We start from the raw sequence: 13,069 nt of genomic DNA, 5'->3' as shown, positions 1-13,069 counted from the left end.
TATTCAAATACCCCATTTAAGCAACGTATAAGGAATTAATCCTAGGTTTTGTTTATGTGCTATCGAATCAATGTTAAATTAGTTATTTCGCATATAGGTGAGATGTACCCCGAGGACGAGCATGGACAAGCGAGGCTAGGGGGCTACGATCCTGCTACTTATCAGTAAGTAGGCATTTGTTTTCTATATATATATATATATGCTTTACGATTTCCAAAAATATATTTAAATGAATTTATGCCTTGTATGCCATGTTTATACCGCTTTTTACTATATTGTTGCATTAGTATGAATTGTGAATTATACTAATTGATGATGCGAAGGCTTAGGTAAGCTTCAGGTGAATTAGCATGTGATGGGTCTTGTTGCATTGCATATTGCTATGCATTTATGCATTTAGAGCTTATTATGTTGCACCTCAGTGTTAGTGCTCCCACCTGAGGCTAGGGCACAGCGTTCACGTGATTGTTCACCTCCTGCATCGCACGCTCACCTTGGATCCAAGTTTTGGTGCTAGCCTGTCTTACAGACCATAATAGGTGGTTCCGACTTGTAGGTGACCTGCGATCTAACTCATAGCTTTCACGTGATCGTAGCACTTGAGGGTACTTATTTACACCATTAGGTGACTTCGACTTGTGTGCAGACATATGTTGATGAGCTATAGATCTAATCGTCTAGGTCACGTTAGGTGACTCCAGCTGGCATGCTAATTTATATCGACGTTTCACCTGGCTTACATATTTTAGTGTTGAATGTTATGATGTGGCATAATTTTGTTTTCACTGCTCTTGAACATTGTTTTTATATACATGCATATTACTATTTCCTGGAAATTATACATGTTTTACAGAGAGGGGTTATTATGTTCATAAAGATAAATGTGTTTGTCTAAAGCTTTGTTTTTGCCCACTCACCCTTTTATTTTGCGCCCTTCCAGGTTCTAGGTAGCTACTCATCTTGGTGGCTCACGAGGACTGCACAGCAGTTCTGACATTTCCATAAATAAAACTAGGGATCTTCTCCCTGTTTGTATAATTAGTACTTAGTTAGTTTGACTGCACTTTCGTTTTACCTATGCTCTGATATGCGTGTATCTTATATTTGATGACTTTCACACAGTTACATAGTATCTCTAGTTAGATAAGTTTGTTGGAAATATGCCCTGAAAGTCAATCTTTGGAAGAAACCTTTCAGGACAAATAAATCGATGTATAGATGAATCTTATACATCAAATGGCAAAGATACTAATTAGGACTATCTCAATAAACGATATATGTCCTAAATAGTGTATCCATGGACAATGGATCGATTGAAGAAGTAATCTAATGATGTTAGACTACAGAGACCTTCTTCACATAACCAAATGTCCAAAAAGGTTCCTGGTCATTGGATTGTCGGAGGGATACTGACAATGCTTAGACCGGTACATACTGTGTCTACTTCAAATGGAAGGATGGAAAGTCTCATCCCATTCGTGTTGTGACACTAAGACAAGTATGTAGGTGCTCATTAAGGGAATGAGTTCACTGAACACAATCGAACGAGAGTACTTGCATGGAGGTCTACTCACATGTCAAGCAAGTAACTCTAATGGTTGGAATAATGTAAGTAGTCCTTTGACCTGAGGCATCGTCGTTGTCTTGTGGTTAAGTACTTAATCTTTGATTATGTCAAAGTCTCCCCATTCGCGGGTGTCCACGGCATAATTGGGGTTAAGCTACTTAGTCATGAAGGCAAGTGTATGCGCAACAAGGAATCTCTAATCCTCGATAAGAGAGGAAGAATACTCTAAGATATGATTCGGGAATTTTCGGCCGAAGTATCGAGCGTAATAAAGGAAAGCGTTCCTATACGACTCAAAAGAATCATATAAGAAGGAATAATCACATTAGGGGTTTGACATAATATTTCCATACCCTAGTAATGTGATTGAGAGTATTGTTTTAGAGAAGGATCGAATTACATTGTAATTCCAACTGAATAGGTTCTCCGAACAAACTTCTACATTAGCTTGGGTAGCCATGATATATGGTTAGATGTCACTCATGGCTTGTGAGTTCTTCTAAATGATTAAATGTAGTCGTCAAAGAAGAAGGTGAATTAAAAGTATGTTTTAATTCACTAAGTGATTGGATTAAATATAATCAATTGGATTGGTGCCAATCACCTCACTGCCTTGCTAATTAGAACCTAAAAGATTGTTCACCAATACACTATTGTAGTGAGTAACTAATGGATGATGGAAATAATTAATTGGATTAATTAAGTGTTGTGATTAATTTAGAAAGTCTAAAGAAATCATAAAAGCGATAAAGATCGTTTTGGGCTTAAAGAAACGTTCGGGTTTAATTGGGCCCATTGGGCGTAAACCCATTGGGCTTTTATTCAAGCATTGGATGACTTGAAATATATAAAAGCCCAAAGCCCAAATCCAACACAAGAGGACGGCCACTTTAAGTGGAAAGGGAGAGATATTTAGTCAAGTGGTTGACTAGGTTTCTTTTTGTCTATATAAGGAACTTTATAGAGATATTGTTCATAAGGGTTTTTGAAGTGTTAAAACAACAAAGAGGCAAAAGAAAAATAGCTCTCTAACACTACAAAGGCCGGCCACCTTAGGGGTGTTTTTACTAACACATCTTTCACCCTTTTAGTTATTCTTTCATCCTTCTCACTACACTAGTGGGTGAGGATCTTTAGAGGTTTCCTACTTTGGAAACTTGAAGAGAACCTAGGAGCACTCATTCTAACAAAGTGGAGGAGGCAAGGAGGGAAGCTAGGCTCAAGGAGTTCAAGGAACAAAGGGCTTGGAGGTGGTCCATCCTTGGTCTCAAGTCTAGATCAAGAGGTATTAGACTAAACCTTCACTTTGTTCTTCTCTAAAATTGTTTTGATGCATTATATATAAACCTATGAACCTTGAAGGGGATTTGCATGACTATAGCTTTGATAATTTGTTATAAATGCTTCCGCTGCTTTCCTATATTAAATTTGATTTGTATATGCATGATAGTCATTTTGAAATCCCTATATGTGAAAACTCATAATTTTCCCTTCAAGTGGTATCAAAGCGAAAGGTTTATGTATAATGTGTCCTTTTGGATTTTATGCATATGGGTATTAATATTATGTATGACATAATTATTGCTTCATTCAAAATATGTTTATCTTTTGTTTTTCAATAGTTGAAAAATGTTAGTCAATAGTTGAGAAAGATATGTATGCAAAAATGTTTTGTATGCATGAATGAAAAATGAGTTTAGAACTAGTTTGACATATTATTTCTTCATTTAAAGTTTGTTTGTCTTTTGTTTTTCAATGGTTGAAAAATATAAATCAAGAGTTGAAAAGATATGCATGTAAAAGTTGTTTTGTATGCATGAATGAAGAATAAGTCATGAACAAAATTTTGGGGTTTTGAACCAAAAGGGAGGGCACGGTTTTGGGGGTGGTTTTGGGTTGTGTTTGTGTTTTATTGTAAACCACTCACACATCCTTTTAAAGCTAGAAAAAAGGGTTCTTGTCACTTTTGTTTTTGGGTTTGAAAAATCACCAAGAATATACAAATCTTGAAAATGTGTTCATGGTTTTGTTCTTGGTGTTCATGGTTTGGTTTTAGGTGAAAATGGTTTTATTTGGTTTTCATGCATTGTTTTGTGGTTTTGGATGATGTTCATACCATCCATAACCATATCATATATTTATAAAACCCTAGACTTGACTAGGAGGATTTCCATCACCTTTTCCCTAAAGTCTTTGAAGCAAAACCAAGTGACAAGCAAAATTTAATTTTTTCTACATAATGTGGTTTTTGATGCATGTTGTGTAAGAGTGTGTAAGAAACCTCCCATCCCCTTAATGTGGCCGGCCTCCCTAGTGGATTTATCCACTTGTGGGGCTATTTTTTAATCTTTGAAAAGTTGATATTTACTTTTGAGTATTTATGGTTTGACCCCTAACTTTTTCATATTTGCATTTAGGCCCCTACTAACTAGAAAGTTAAAATATTTGATTTTAATTTTGTTAGTTGTTTAAACTCATAATACTATTATGCCCATATGCACTAAATCTAAATGTTCATGTTGCATTCCATTTTGATTATTTAATGTGATTAAGTAGTTAGAAAAAGGGTGACTATGGACTTATGCCTTAAACGATAATTGAGCTATGAGATAAGGCGCTAAAATCAAATTGTTTGAACCTTGGGAATGTGTTTTAATTATTGTTTAATTGGACCTTGTCACGTTTGACATTAATCTATCTCTCCCCTTTTAGTATGTGTAATTTATAGGAATTTGTACAAATCGGTTTGTAATTCTTATTACTTCTTAATCTCTATTCGTTAGTTGATTCCCTCTAGTGCTAGACTAGAGTTTCTTTAACTATTGCTAAGGAGACATAACTAAAAGAGGGTTTTGACATGAGATTAAAGATTAAATGGGTCCAATGCCCTAATTAGCAATGAATGATTGTCTTTCATTTCTAATGGCTCAATGAAAATGTTTTAATTGGATTGATAAGCACGTAATTAAATTGACACAACCTCCCCGAGTTTATACTCAACAATGTTGGCTCGTTGTTGCAATAACCCAATAAGTCCATGGTCATCCAAGAGCCTAAGATAACTATAAAGTCCAATTTCAAAGGAATGCAAAAACCTTAGTAGTATTAGTTACTTCCAATATTTGAAAAATTCGTTTTTGATATTGATTTGTTTTTCTTAAAACAAATAGTGGGAGTATCATATGCTACTAAACTATAATGAATACAATTAGTAGTTATATATATCTCCAATATTTTGAAAAATGTTTTGATATTGATTTGTTTTATGATAACGAATAGTGGGGATATTATATGCTACTAAATTCATTAAACTTTGGACTAGTAGTTGTAATAGGACATTATTTATTTGAATGTGATTAAATAAATAAAATTGATGAGACCTTAAAATCCCTCAACCAAACAATATTAAGTTGTAAGCGTAAGAGTGCTTTGAACACTTTTCGTGGCCTTCCACCGTGGTAGGCTCCAATCGTTTATGACTTGTACACCGCCTTCACCCTATAATGGGGGAGTGCAAAGTGCATGCTTATATTCAGGAGGAGTTTATTTACAACATTTGATGAGGTGAAGGTAGGCAACGAGTGTGGCCAACATCGTATAATCGTGAGGTCATGCTTGAACCCCTATCTAAACCGGCATGGTGGGAAAGAACTTAACTAAGAGAAATGGTGCCAACATCGTATAATCGTGAGGCATTGTTCTCTAGAGGCCAAAAAGATGGGTAATCACAAGAGGTTGTTGTGAATGGGTAAGTGTACCCTCTCATTATTATTTTTGCTAGCCAACATCGTATAATCGTGAAGTGGGCTTGGTAATAGTGAGCCTCCCATAACCCGCTAGGAGCTTTCTTTGAAATCTCCCGGATTCCATCTTGAAGGATATGGAATTTGCCAAAAATGGTGGGTGGTGTCATTCGGTTTAAAGACCCGAATCGTTTGACTTAATCAACAATCAATCTAATTATTTTATTGTTTATGTATATAGATATGGTTGGAAGCACACTCGCGAAAATACTCGACAAACATTGCCTAGAGGGGCACAATTTCCCATCGTGGTATCATAATGTCAAGATTCTCCTAACATTGGAGAAGATTGTTTACGTACTAGACAAGGCTCCACCTCACATACCTCTCGGCCCTGAGGCTACTGAGGATGAACGTGCTAAGTTTGACAAGCACGTTGAGGATGACACACAAGCCAGGTGCTATCTGTTGGCTTCCATGAATGAGGAGCTACAGAGACAGCACGAGGGCATGGACAGTGCATCTTCCATAATACTCCATCTTACGGAGTTATATGGTGAAGGGACGCGCAACCGTCGCTTTAACACTGTTTGTGAACTTGTGAAGACCAAGATGGTCAAGGGGGCTCCAATGCATCAACATGTACTGAAGATGATAGGATTCATTGAACAATTGGAGAACCTTGGTACTCCACTTGACGGGGAATTGGCCAGGACTTCGTATTGGCTTCTCTTTCTGATTCATTCGCGCAGTTCGTAATGAACTACAATATGAATAAGATGGATAGTACTCTCTCTGAGTTACTAAATATGTTAGTAACTGCCAAGAAGACTATGAAGAAAGAGAACGTTGTAGGGACTTCTGCAGTAGTCTACAACAAGCCATCCTCTTCCAAGGCCAAGCCGCAAGGCAAAGGCAAAGGGAAGGAGAAGAAGTCACCCACTCCTAAGCCGAAAGGAGGAGTGAAGAAAAAGAAGGCAATGGAGCCCAAGGGGACTTGCCACCACTGTGGAAAGGAGGGGCATTGGAAGAGGAATTGCAGGTTATACCTTGCAACTCTTAAGGACAAGCCACAAGGTATGGTTTATGTTCTTATCTTCAATTCTAATTGTTAGATCTTCTATATATTTATATTTGATATAAAGGGCTAATCACTTGTATAATTGTATATAGGTGGAGGAGCCAAGTAGAAGAGGAACAAGCAAGGAAAAGTGTGGAGAAGAGTTCGGCCACCATGTTTTTGCTTACTAAGGAAGTTTGTTAGGCATTTAAAGATAGTCTTTAAACTTTCTTATTTTGATAAGAACTTATTATGTGGCTTCATATGATGGAAGACCACTATTAGTGCCTAAATGTATAAAGGTATTTAAATTAGTCTCTAAATGTATAGAGCTAATACTTTTTGTATTAAACATTATGAATGTTTGAATTATCATATTAATGTAATGTGAAGAATGCCTTTTCAATATACTATTTCCTTAAAGTAGTGTTATGAATTGAAAATTGTCTTGTTGTATCCTAGATGAGATACAAGAGTTATATCACTTATTGTAATGTGATAACCAAACTTTAGATTTATCAATTATGGATAGATCTCACATGTAGGACATAAAAGGATACAATGAATCTTTAGATTTGGTTCCATTTGTCTATCTATGAGTTCTATATGAATTGACAAAAGTCTAGAGAATCCTTTCTTGGTGAAAAGGAAGATCACATTATAATGATATAAGTAATAAGAAAAACGTTTCTTATATGGTTATCACTTGAAACACAATGATCAAGATCACTCTTGATTCAATTAGTAGTTTTGAACAACTAATTGGGCATTCTTTAAAAGGTTTTAAAATGTCAATTGTGTTAGTGATTAAACCAAGAAAGAAGTGTCTAAATCTATAAAATGTTTAAAGACTTTAGTCACTTAATAACAAGACATTAACTTAGTGAAGATTGAAACAAATGAGCTTGAAAGGTTTTTTAAGCTACTACACAATGTCTTCTACCAATATAATCCACTTTTATACATTTTGAATGTATGAAATGATTTCTCATTAAAGTCATGAGAAATAGTGGGAGGTGTGAAAATGGATATAAACTTGAATATGATTGGTTTATAGTTGTCTAAAGGATAATAGTACTTGACTATTATTAAGAGTTTGTAATTTTAATTGTTAAAGGACTCAAGCTCTTCAAACGTTAAAATTCTATGTTGTGTGACATTCTAAAGAATAGTCTTTGAATGTTGGTTTCGTCAACCTAGCATAAAATGGTTATATGTTGGGAGTTGTCCTTGATTCTCTTTTAAGAGAACAAGCTAAATGAGTCACAACATATGGACAAGTTGATGAAACAAAAGGGAATAGTTTCAAAATGAGTCACAACATATGGTTTAACAACAAGACAATCCAAATTCAACATCTCATGTAACAATATTGCTCTATGTAGTTTTGATAAAGAATTATATCAACCACCTAGAAGGAATGGTTGAGTTGTTATCCTTAGTAGGAGCCATGTGTTGGAAATGTGCCCTAAAGCCAATCATATGATGATACTTTACGGACATTTTACATGTTAAACTAATCTAGTTTAATATAAAGGGCAAAGATTATTGTTTGAGCCGTCTCATATAAATGTTATATGCTTAAACGATAAAGTCCAAGGAATATGTGATTGGAAGAATGTAATCTAATGAAGTTAGATTCATGAGACCATTCTTTCGTAGACACATCCTAAATGTTCCTGATCATAGGATTGCCAATTGGGCATTGACAATCCGTCAAGATCGGTACGTGCTATGTCTTCTCTCAGGGAGAGTGACTAGTCTCGAGTCATTGGTGTGTGTGACATCAAGACAAGTACGTAGGTGCTCAGTAGAGAATGAGTTCACTGAACGTGATCAACGAAGAGTTCTCATACTCATGTCACATGAGAACTCATGTTTGGGATAATGCAAATTAGTCCTTTGACCTGAGGCATCACAGTTGTCTTGTGGTTAAGTCCTTGATCTTTGATTATGTCAAAGTCACCCCATCGGGGTGTCCACGGCATCGTTGGGGTTAAGCCACTTAGTCATGGAGGCAAGTGAATGCGCAACAAGGGATCTCTAACCTTCAAACCGTTTGAGGGAGAATACTCTATGATATGATTTAGAATCTCTGGCCAGAGTATGAATGAGATTTAGAAAAGTCGTTCTAAATCACATTCAATGAAATCATATAAGCACACAAATCACATTGGATAGTAGACATGAATAAATAAACTATCAAACCAAACAATGTGGTCAGGAGTATTAGATTAGAGAAAGACCGTATTGCATTTGTAATCCCAAACTGAATAGGTTTTCTCTACCTCTTCTGATTAGCTTGGGTAACCATGATATGCTGCAAGGTGTCACTCATGGTTTGTGGAAGCCCTAAACGTGTGTAATCACTAAAGGGAGAATTGAAAGTAAGTTTCAATTCACAATCGATTTGAAATGGTTTTAATCGTCCACTGCCTCGTTAAAAGGAACCTAATGGATCGCACACCATAAGAGGTGGAGATTGGAGATTAAATGGAGATGAGTAAGAATGATTAAATGGTTTAATCATTTGTTTATGGTAAGGATTAATTAATATGTTAATTAATCAAACGAATAAGTTCGTTAAAGACCTCGGGATATGTTTTGGACCTTAAGGCCCAATGGGCTTCGAACGTCAAGCCCATTGACTTAAGTTGTATGACAACTTGATGAATAATGATTCACTAAGACCCAAAAGCCCAAACAACACCCCATGGCCGGCCATTTAGAGGAAGGGTAGTGAACTTGCTTTAATTACAAGTTTGCCACTCAAATGAATAAAGGTATAAATATGACTTTATAGCCTTTTATTCATTAAGGGTTTCTTTTAGAGAAAATTGGTGAGAACTTGTCTCTCCATTTTCTCTCTAGGAGGCCGGCCCCTTGGGGGGTGCATCTTGCAATCCCACTACTCCAAGGTCACTCATTTCTTCTCCAATCTCTCCTTGGTGAAGAGACTTAGAGGTTCCCTACTTTGGGAACTTGGAGAAACCTATTCTTCCATCCAAAAATATAGATTTAAGATGCAAGGAATGAAGGCCCTCTCTTTGGGTGATTAGCCTTTGCTTATGCAAAGAGGAATCTACAAAGGTATAAATCTCAACTCACTTTGTTTTGAGTTGATTAATGGTTCACCAATCTACTAGGCTTTGAATTTCTTGGTTAATGTTTTGTTTTTAAGTGCATGCTAGCATGATTCCGCCTTTAATTGTTAATTGCATGCTATATGATGTTGCTTAAATGAACATGTTTTCACAAAATTTTCCTTCAAGTGGTATCAGAGCCTAGGTCTAGTAGTTGGTGAATCCTTTTGGGTTTTGTAGTTCATAGTTTGTGATTTAAAAGTTGTAATATGTTACAAGCTTTATTCTTGTTTCTTTGAATGTAAATTTTGTTAGAAAATTTGCCATCTCAAATGTTGTAGATGTAGTTCATATGAGCATGAATATTGGAGCTAAAATTTGGTGCCATGACTTTGGGGATTTTCGGCCAAATCCAAAGGGTGGATTTTTGGGTTCTTGTTTGACTTGTTAAAAGTGTTTTCAAGTGACTTTTGGAACCCCTATGTACCCTAGTTTGGTTAGATGTTATTTCCCTAAAGTTTGAATGGTTTTGGAATGTTTTTGGGTGAAAAATGTTCATGGAAAATTTTGAGTTTTTTCATGAGTGTTCTTCATTGTTCTTGACATTTTTGCCAAGAACAAAAAGGTTTGTGTTTTGATTCAAAGTTTTGATTTATTTCATAAAGTCTTTGTTTTGTGTTTTATCAAATGTTTTAATGTGATAGAAATTGTGTAAGGTGATGGAAATGGTGATAGGTGTGTAAGAAGTACTTCTCTTACACACACATCACTTGCATGACTTTAAGTCACATTCCACTTGCATGAATTTATGTCACAAATTCCACTTGCATGAATTTATGTCACAAATTCCACTTGCAAGGCTTTATGAAATTGTTGAAAAAATTTCTAAAATTTTGTGGACTTATCTCCACTCCCTTTCCCTCTCTAAAACCGGCCCTCCCTCTAGTGGGAGTACTTTTGGGTCTTTTATGCAATTACATAAAGTTTTGATACTTTTGTGTATTTGCACTTTGGCCCAAAAGTTTACGTTTTTACGTTTAGGTCCAAAAACGCTAAAGGACAAATTGTTTTGCTCCTTTAATGAAGTTTTTGCATTGATTAAATTTTGGGTTCTAGTGTAATTACATGAAGTAGTGGACTTTTGTGTCTTTACAAAGTGACCCCAAAAGTTTTGCAATATAGCCCAAAAGTTGAGGTTAATTGCTTTATGGCCCAAAAGTTGTGGTTATTGCATATTGGCCCAAATTAAGTAGAGAACAAAATTGTTTTGTCTCTTTAAATGAGAATTGGATTTTCATTTTGTTTAGCTCCATTTAAATCAATTTTATGGATACAAAAACCAAATGAAAATGTTGCATTCAATTTAATTAGTTAAAGTGTTAATTAATTAAAGGGTGATTATGAACCTAAGCCTAATATAATTGAGCTATGTGAAAGGCCGTTTCAAATTTGTTTGAACCATGGGAATGTGTAGATTAGATTTTGGTTGTAATTTGATTTGATCAAATGTTGTAAAAGGGCATAAGCTCTTCTTTACTTTAAAGTAATTTGTTTTATGCAAATGTTGTAATGAGCATAAGCTCACCTTTACTTTGAAGTACTTCTTTCTTGCTTTATTTGATATGCATGAAAATGAAGTAGTTGGGTCCAACGCCCCTAAGACAACACGCCTTAATGTGATTAAACGCGTAACTAAAATCAATCACCATCCCTAGACCGAGATTCAACACAAGGCTCGTGTTGAATCTAAATAAAGGTTCATAATCATCCTAAGGCCCTAAAGCAACTATATAGTCCATCAAATGAATGCAAAGGTTATGTTAGTAGTATCATATACTCTTGCTTTAAAAACCGTTTTATAAACATAGTGGGAGTATTATATACAACTAAAAACAATCATATGGACCAATAGTTGTAATAGGACCAAAATAGTTTTAATAGAGATTAAAATGTATGTTTATATGTGATGAGACCTAAAACCCTCAACCAAACCATTATTAAGTTGATAAGCGTGAGAGTGCTTTGAACACTCTTTCGTGGCCTTCCACTGTGGTAGGCTCCGATCGTTTGTGAGTCGTACACCGGCTTCACCCTATAATGGGGGAGTACAAAGTGCGTGCTTACACTCAGGAGGAGTTCTATATACATACATGATGAAGTGAGGTAGGCAACGAGTTTAGCCAACATGATATAATTCTGAGGCTATGCTTGAACCCCTACACGAACTAGGCATGGTGAGAATGACTTAACTAAGTACAATGACACCAACATGATATAATTCTGATGCAATCATTCTCTAGAGGCCAAATAAGATGGGTACTTGCATTAGATGCAAATGAGTAAGCGTACTCTCTCATTATTATTAACGCTAGCCAACATGATATAATTCTGAGGTGGGCTTGGTAATAGTGAGCCTCCCATAACCTACTAAGAGTTTCCTCCAAAACTCTCGAATTCCAATGAGGGATATGGAATTTGCCAAAAATAGTGGGTGGTGCTATTTTGATTTAAAGACCCGAATCAAATGGCTTAAAATCAATCAATTTATAACTCGTTATGTATTTGTTTACCAATATATTTGCAAACGCTATCCAACACTTGACAAATAAAAGCCGAAAGCTTTAGTTTCCGGACTTGGTACTACAAAACCATAGATTGTCTTTAATGGCTTGTAAATGTACCTAAGTAGTCTCATCCTCACAATCTTCCTATTGATAATGTATCATTAGAAGAATATGTTAGAAAAGTCTATCATAAAGAGGACAACACTTTTAATGTCATGATTCTTCAATTACAAATTGTTGTATGAAGAAATAAGAGTTGCTTTGAACAACCCTTAGTCAATGCAAACACTTAGTGCTTGTTTCTTTGTTAAATGAACAAAGAACTTAAGAAGAAAGCACAAAGGCATGGACACTTAATGTGCCATGATTCTTCACTTACAAATTGTTGTATGAAGAAATGAGAGTTGCTTTGAACAACTCTTGAAAGTTTGTAATTATGTTTAGAACATAATGGTTGGTTGACAAAAATAGTCCATCAACATGGACTTATGATGATTTTGAATCATTGAGTGTTGAAGTATTAAAACACTTCTAGAGACGGGAACTAGGCAAGGACTTCACCTTTGTGTCCCTATCCTAATCGTTCACTAAGTTTATTGTAAACTATGTAGTGTACAATAACCACATGCTCTCCAAAATGTTTGATGTGTATAACACAATTGAAATAAGTTTCAAGAGAGATAGTGGGAGTTTAGGGACCTTGACTATGGTAGTCAAAGGAGAAGTCAAATGAAGAAAGCAAAATAACTCCAAGGGAACAAACTTTCTTTATGAAAGGATGGACATTGGAAGGGGTATTTGCAAGAAATGTCTTGCAAGTGTCAAGAACACACCTTTCGAAGGCGTTGTAAATTGTTCTTGAATAGTTCAAAACAGTTGGTTCTTCTACTTGAATGCTTGATTCCGTATTAGTAACTAAAGTTTTACAATCGTTGTAAAAGTATGGCTAATAAGAAGTAGAAGATATATGAGAGAAGAGAAAGTACTTCACATTCGGAAAGTGAATAAAATATAGATTTCTGCGAAAGCAGATGGTACTTACTTCCTCATAT

Source organism: Malus sylvestris, chromosome 15 (assembly GCF_916048215.2).
Source record: "Malus sylvestris chromosome 15, drMalSylv7.2, whole genome shotgun sequence".
Taxonomy (NCBI): domain Eukaryota; kingdom Viridiplantae; phylum Streptophyta; class Magnoliopsida; order Rosales; family Rosaceae; genus Malus; species Malus sylvestris.
The sequence above is the reverse complement of the archived record's forward strand: the minus strand, read 5'-3'. Positions refer to the sequence as shown.